This window comes from Dasypus novemcinctus, chromosome 9 (assembly GCF_030445035.2).
Source record: "Dasypus novemcinctus isolate mDasNov1 chromosome 9, mDasNov1.1.hap2, whole genome shotgun sequence".
Classification (NCBI taxonomy): domain Eukaryota; kingdom Metazoa; phylum Chordata; class Mammalia; order Cingulata; family Dasypodidae; genus Dasypus; species Dasypus novemcinctus.
This window is the reverse complement of record NC_080681.1, coordinates 113,001,391-113,008,255: the sequence shown is the minus strand read 5'-3', so window position 1 is coordinate 113,008,255 and position 6,865 is coordinate 113,001,391. Positions and strand designations below refer to the sequence as shown.

The 6,865-nt window shown below is 43.7% G+C and overlaps 1 long non-coding RNA gene across 1 annotated transcript; it reads left to right on the top strand.

Annotated features, from left to right (window-relative positions):
• Window positions 1-612: 612 nt before the first annotated feature.
• On the top strand, window positions 613-5,125 carry LOC131279822 (uncharacterized). Its single transcript, XR_009187293.2, has 2 exons — window positions 613-724; window positions 3,381-5,125. It is a non-coding gene; the product is annotated as an uncharacterized lncRNA (long non-coding RNA).
• The last annotated feature ends 1,740 nt before the right edge of the window (window positions 5,126-6,865 follow it).

Genomic DNA, 6,865 nt, shown 5'->3' with positions numbered 1-6,865 from the left:
TTTCCAAACAGCAGCCATCCATCTATTTGGGTTTCATTCCTTCTGGCGGCACAAAAGTTTAAGGGTGTATCCTTACTGTGGGACATTGACTCAGCTGCCAACAAGCCCCTGGAGTAGGGGTTCTGAACAAAGGGCCCATGAACTTAAATTGAAATTCAAAAACACGTTATTCTTGTAGGGACATGTTGGTACGAGTGTGATGTTTATTAAATAATAATATAGCATGTTATCATTATAGCGTGGACTTAGGAAGCAGTCTGTGGTTTTCATCTGACTGGCAAAGGAGTCCATGGAACTAGAAAGGTTAAGAACTCCTGCCCTAGAGTATCTCAAAGTCCTGCTTCACCCTCTTTCCGCTCTGCAATTGGGCAAAGCACAGCTCAGAAAGAGAACTCCCTAACAAAAAAACCACCTAGGTTGTACCCAAAGCTCTGCACATTAAAAATAAATAAATAAAAATAAAAAATAAAAAAAAGGCCTGAGAAACGCAGCAGACCAAAAGACCACTAAGGCTTAAGAACACGAAGCTGCGGACAGTTGGCTGAGCTTGAGACCCGACCCGCTGCTCTTTATCCCCTTCCACAGCAAACGCCCAACATCCGGGAGCGGAGACGTGGCTTCCGGTTCCGGCGGCGCGCTACGAAGCTCGGCGCTGGAGTGTGCTATCCATTTTCCCGAGTCGGGTACCGAGGTTCCCCAGTCTTCAGGGGTGGCACCTGCGCAGGTGAACGTTCCCCCTGTCCCCGGCTTTCCCGCGTGCCGCTCGTTGGGAGTGGACGGCTTAGGCTCGGCCGGCTCTGGGAGCGGGGAGAGCGAGTCCTGCGGGCTCCATGGGCTGGCGTGGCCGTCAGCCTCACTTCGGCGCAGGAGGTGCATATCCCAGTTTTGGAGCCTCGGAAGTCCGTTTTCCAGACGTGCCTAGGTCCCCTGAGCCGCGCCCATTTGCTGGGAAGAGTCCTCAGCTCCCTGTGAGACGCCGGCGATGCCTTTACTCCGCAGACGGGGTCCCCATCTCCCAGCTTTGTACAGGGCCCCTCTCCTGAGGCTCAGATTGCTAATCTGTGAACGAAAATGACAGTATCTCCTCCACTTGGTTATCGGGAGGATTTGCGGAGGGAAAGCTGCGAGGTGCCTGACCAGTAAAATGTAACAGTGGCAGCAGCTGCTTCTGTTAATGGAGACGACTGGGGCAGTAGAGAGCCGTATCAAGAGTTTAACCTGAGTGGCTAAGAGGATCACCTAGAGGAGAATGTATGTAAAACGCTGAGCACAAGGTCAGATATGAATTAAATGCTCAGAAGGTGAGGTGACAGATGGTGGGGGTAAGCTTTGTGTTTGGCAGGTGACCTTCTAAAAGTGATAGGATTTAAAAGCTTGGTAAATTGTGGTACATCTTCCAGAGCAAACCATGAACACTGGCCTATAGCAATTGAGTCTCTCCCTAGAAGTTGGGGTCGTAAACACCTGTGGTGCTGGGAACTAGAAGAATTAACAAAAGCGTGTTTCCTGGGTGTGTGAGGGGATTTCACTTTGAAGGGTTTGGGGCAGGAGGGGAATGCCTGAAAAGTTTCCTTCCTCTTGAGTTATCATGAAAGTAATGCTTGTTTGTAGTGGGGGAAAAGATCAAATAATAAAGATATAAAATGAAAAAGTCTCCCTCTTTCCTCCACTGTCCCTGCCCTTCAGAAGTAAATACAATTTCTTGGGTAATCTTTCAGGCATTGTTTGTGAATATATTACATCATAAATGCTTATGTGTATGCATTTTTTGTTATTTTTCTTTTTTTTTTTTTTTGGTGGGTTTTTTTTTGGTATGCATTTCTAATTTCCTCAGATTGGATCATACTAAACAGCACAAATAGGCCTATTTCATTCTTCGCAAGGCTGCACAATATTTCATAGAGTGGCAGAACCATACTTTTAAAAATAATTTCCCTGTTGATGGTCACTTAGGTTCTCAAAGTTTTGCTTTCCCACAATGTTTTATCCAACCTTTCCTTGACTAAATATTTCTGTCTTATCCAAGGCATCCCTGAGTAGTGGGGATATTCTGTGTGTTTTTTTCCCCTTATCACCCTAGGTTAGTAACCACTTACTTTTGGGGAAGAACACACCCTACTGACTGAGCAAGCATCCAGATAGAAATATAGGAATTGGTACACCCCTAGAATGTCCAAACTATAAGGTTCTAGAAAATGGATTAGGGAACCTTTAGCAAAGAGGTGACTAGGTGCATGGAACTAGTTAACACAGGGCAGCGAGTCAGTGTTAGCAATCCTTGGCCTCTGTCATTTTTTACCCAGGAAACAGATTGAAAGAAACTGAAGTGGGAGGAATTTAAGTGTCAGTACACCTGTGAGGTAGATGAAGGAGCCATTAGTTCTTTGGGTAAGGGATGGGGTGGGGTGGTGGAGAGTGTTATTGGAAAAAGAGATGATCTCAGAAAGAAAGAAGAAATGGCTGCATCATAGGAGTTATACCTCTTCTTAAGGCAAGAATGTACTTATGTCAAGACATTCCCTGAATGAGAATTAATTTAGTCATTTCTGTTCTGTCATTTGAAGAAATAGGTGGTCTTTTAAATTTTTATTTTATAAATTAATACTAGGATGTGGTTTTTCTGTAAATAACCCCTCTTTTGGACTCTGGGCCCTTAACCCAAGTGAAGCAAACCTTTGTTTTTCTTTTCCCTGGAAGTGTTTAAATTGTTCCCCTCCCTTTTTTCCCCACTGCAGCTAGTTTCATAATCCTTTGTTACTCATAAGAGGTGCTCTCTGAGCATCTGAAGGGTTGGGACTCCAGACTACTAGGATTCTGACAAGTTCTCATACACCAAATGGAGGAGCTTCCCATTTTGATCTTAATGGAGGCTTTTTTCCTAAGCCTTAGGCCCCACCTTTATGATAGTTCCTGAAGTTGTACTTTTTACACTTGCTGAAAGGTGTAGGGGGCGGTAGGAGGCATCAGGGTAGAAGTAAATGAACAGATGTTTTCCCCTCTAATTCACTACCTCTTTACAAATTGCTTTGTGAATATGACATCATGTGCATATATAGTTTTTATTTGCTTTATTTTAACAAAATACTTCATAATGGAAAAAATCGATAAAATTCTCCTGTTAGCAAAGTCAGCGTTCTTCTTTCTGCTTGGGAATCTACATTTTCCATTTTGGTAAACCATTGACACATAGTCTAAATTTTCTGAAGCTTTGCTCCAGCAAGAAGAAAGCAAATATAATTTCCAGTAACTTTAGTAAGAAACTCTATTAAGGATGGAAGGCTGTGGGAGCCTGGGTCTGAACTGGATTCATGAGATCAGGAAGGTTTTAGCAGCCTTTGCAGTCTGATTTTGCTGATCCTGATTTATTTCTTTGTGCCTAGAAGATGGACGTCCAGAATGGAGACTGAAGGGTACCCCGAGACCCAAGAAATAGGGAAGAAGTCGAGAATGTTCAAATGAGGTCACTTCCAGATGAAATGATGACTGGGAAGCCAGAAGTTGTCCTAATACAGGCTCCCCAGTCCAGGTTCCATTAAAGACTGCAGGGCTCCCGCCTGAGAACCTCCATGAAGGCTCTCTGGAGGACCTCGATTTCATCTTCCAAAGGAATCCTCCCAATCCTGTAGTTTCCCAGTAGAGGTTCAGGCAGTTCTGCTGTGAAAATGCAGCTGGGCCAAAGGATGTCTGCAGGCATCTCCAGGAGTTTGCAGAACAGTGGCTGAGACCCTACATTCACACCAAGGAGCAGATCATGAAAATGTGGTGCAGGAACAATTCCAGGCTGTCCTACCAGAGTAGCTCAAAGTTCTGGTGCAGAGATGTCAGCCTGGGATCAGAGTCACTGGCTAAGTCTCCCTGCTTGCCTCTTGCTCAGACTGCATGTGAGAAGTAAACCAAAGCCTCTCTTTGGTGCCAGATCCAACTGCAACTGTGGGAAATCTGAACCTGTTATTTTTTTTGAGCTTGCCTTTGGTTGTAATAGGAATCATTCAAAGCCTATATCTGGGCCTCTTTTTGACTGAGGCAGCTTTATTTCCTGGGACAGTGAACTCCAGGAATTTCTCCGCACTCTTGTTGGGTCAATCAGCCTACTGCTTCAGGCTCTAGGAGCTTGTTTTTGTTCTGCTGAATGCCTCCTTGTTTGTATTTTGTGATATGCCTTTTTTTTTTTTTTAAAGATTTAATTATTTCCCCTCCCCTTGTTTTGCACTTGCCATCTGCTCTCTGTGTCTGTTTGTTGTGTGCTCTCTGTGACTGCTTGTCATCATTTAGGAGGCACCGGGCCAGGCACTGAACCTGGGACCTCCCATGTGGAGGGAGGCATCCAATCACTTGAGCCATATCCATTCCCTGCTTGTTATGTCTCTCATTGTATATCCTTGTTGTGTCATCTCAAAGACCGTTACATTGGCTCCTTGTCTTGCTCCTCGTCTTTAGGAAGCACCAGGAACCAAAACCAGGACCTCCCATGTGGGAGGCAGTTGCCCAACTGCTTGAGCCACATCCATTCCCAGTGATATGTTTTTAATGTTTTTATGTAGCCAAAGAGATTAAAAAAAAAAAAAGATAAAAAGCCTTGACTTACAGAATTCTTGATTCTCACTGGTGGCATGAATGGAAGCCTCTGTAACTCATTTGAGATGCCCTTGAAATATTAAAGTTTGGTCCTTAATAAACATATTCTGTGGTGATTGACCAATTTAGTGCTCAGTAATCAGCGTTTGAGAAAGGTGAGATAATTGCTAGAAGTAAGTGTGGGGAAGTAGATGTGGCTCAACTGATAGAGTGTCTTACCATATAGGAGGCCCAGTGTTCAAATCCAGGTGTGTGGTGAGCTGGCCCCTGCGCAGTGCTGCCACATGCAATGAGTGCTCTGCCATGCAGGGATGCCCCTGTGCAAGGAGAGCCGCCCCGCATGAAAAGTGCAGCCTGCCCAGGAGTGGCGCTGCACACACAGAGAGCTGAGGCAGCAAGATGACGCAACAAAAAGACACAGATTCCTGGTGCTGCTGAGAATGCAAGCAGACACAGAAGAACACACAGCAAATGGACACAAGAAAACAGATAATGGGGCGGGGGGCAGAAATAAATCTTAAAAAATAAAGTAAGTGTGATCTAGAGATAAGAGCTATGACTGGTGTTTGCTGAGCTAAGAAGTAGGAATAGGCCTGGCTTTTGTTTTCAAAATCAGAATGTAACTTGGACATTCAGAAAGGGATAAGTGGAATCATAAGAAGTAAGCATCTTTCTTGTATAGCTTGTCTTGTAAGAGCTTTCTCTAAAGCTGACAGTATGCTGTGCTGCTCTTCCTGTAACACAGAGGTCATCCTTTCCTTTCTCTGTGGGTGGAGAAAATATTTTGGCTGACAGATGTCACAGAGCAGTAGCTGTAGATGTGACAGGCCACGAGTAAACCGCTGCTGATTGCCCAGCATGAGCCAGTCCTGAGGAAGCTTTCTGCCCCTCTGACCCAGCTCTTGGGACTTGTAGATCTGCTCCTGCTTAGTGCCAGTTTGGAACCAAGCTTTTGGGAAAGGGACTAGTTAGCTCATTGCTGGAACTCATTTACTCCAGTGATCTTCATTTAGTGTTTTCAGTGCCTGCAGGACTCGTCTAGGTGATAGAATATAAATATAAAACCCAATCTTAAGGAAACTTGTAGTTTTTGAGGAGAGGAAGAAACCATCAAAATATATTGTTGAAAATACTAGAGTAGAAGAGTAAGTAAAACTAGTCTTCTTTTGGTGTCTGGTTTTGAGGTAGGACTAAGAAAAAACATTTCCTATTTCTAAAAAAATGTTAAAAGCAGAGAAGAGAGGAAATAACCAAGTTGGGGAAGTGATATTTTAGTTTTTAACTTTATGAGAGGAGTAGGAGGAGATCACTGAACTGAAGGCCTTTTTGAACAAGAAATACCTTGGGCAAAAAGCATGGGCATGCAAAGGCATACAGTACTTGGGTAATAATGAGTACAGAAATAAATACCTTTTATTGGCTCTCAGTTAAGCTTTTCTACTCTTAATTCAATAGTAAAATTTAAAATTGGCAAAGAAGTTAATAAAACTGGTGGGTTATACTTCCCCAATATTTGGCCAGTTTGGAGCATTCTGAAGGAATTGCCCTTAAGCATCAGGCACTCTTGGTGTTCAGGAACTTCTTGGCCTATAGCAGTTTCTCGACTGCTTTAATAAAATAAGTAAGGGTTTCCAGGGTGACCAAACTTTTTCTATAGTAATTTTATGGGAAGATACCTGAGGTTTCCTGAAGAAAGTGAACCTGATATGGGGTGTCTCTACCTTGGCAGTATTGATACTTTGGGCCAGATACTTATTTGTTTTGGGGAGCTACCCTGTGCATTGTAGGATGTTTAGCAGGGTTTAGGTGTCAGCACAGTCCCTCCCACCCCCACCCCCAATTTCCACCCCTCTACTCCCACTCCTAGATGTGACAAGCAAAAATCCAAAATGTCCCCTGGGGGGCAAAATTGCCTCCAGTTGAGAACCACTGACCTAGTTGAAGGAGACAAGTGTCACAAATATTCAAGGGGGTCATGGAGCTTTGGTAAATTGCCAGATTACCTTCAGATCCCTGGCCTCTTGGGCTTAATGTTGAATTGAGAATGCTATAGGAAGAGTGGGGTAAATTGGGCTTTGTATTCCTTCCATGTTTTGGTGATGCCATCTACTTTGGCAAATCTTAAGAAGCTCTTTGGTATGAAGAGTAATAGCACATTTCCAAATCCTTAATCTTTATTATTTTTGTTGTTTTCTTCTTTTCGTCCTTGACCTTTGGAACACTTTATTGGGATGGTTGATTGTGTGCTATGATCTATACTAGATACACTCCTGATTATTTAATCCTAACA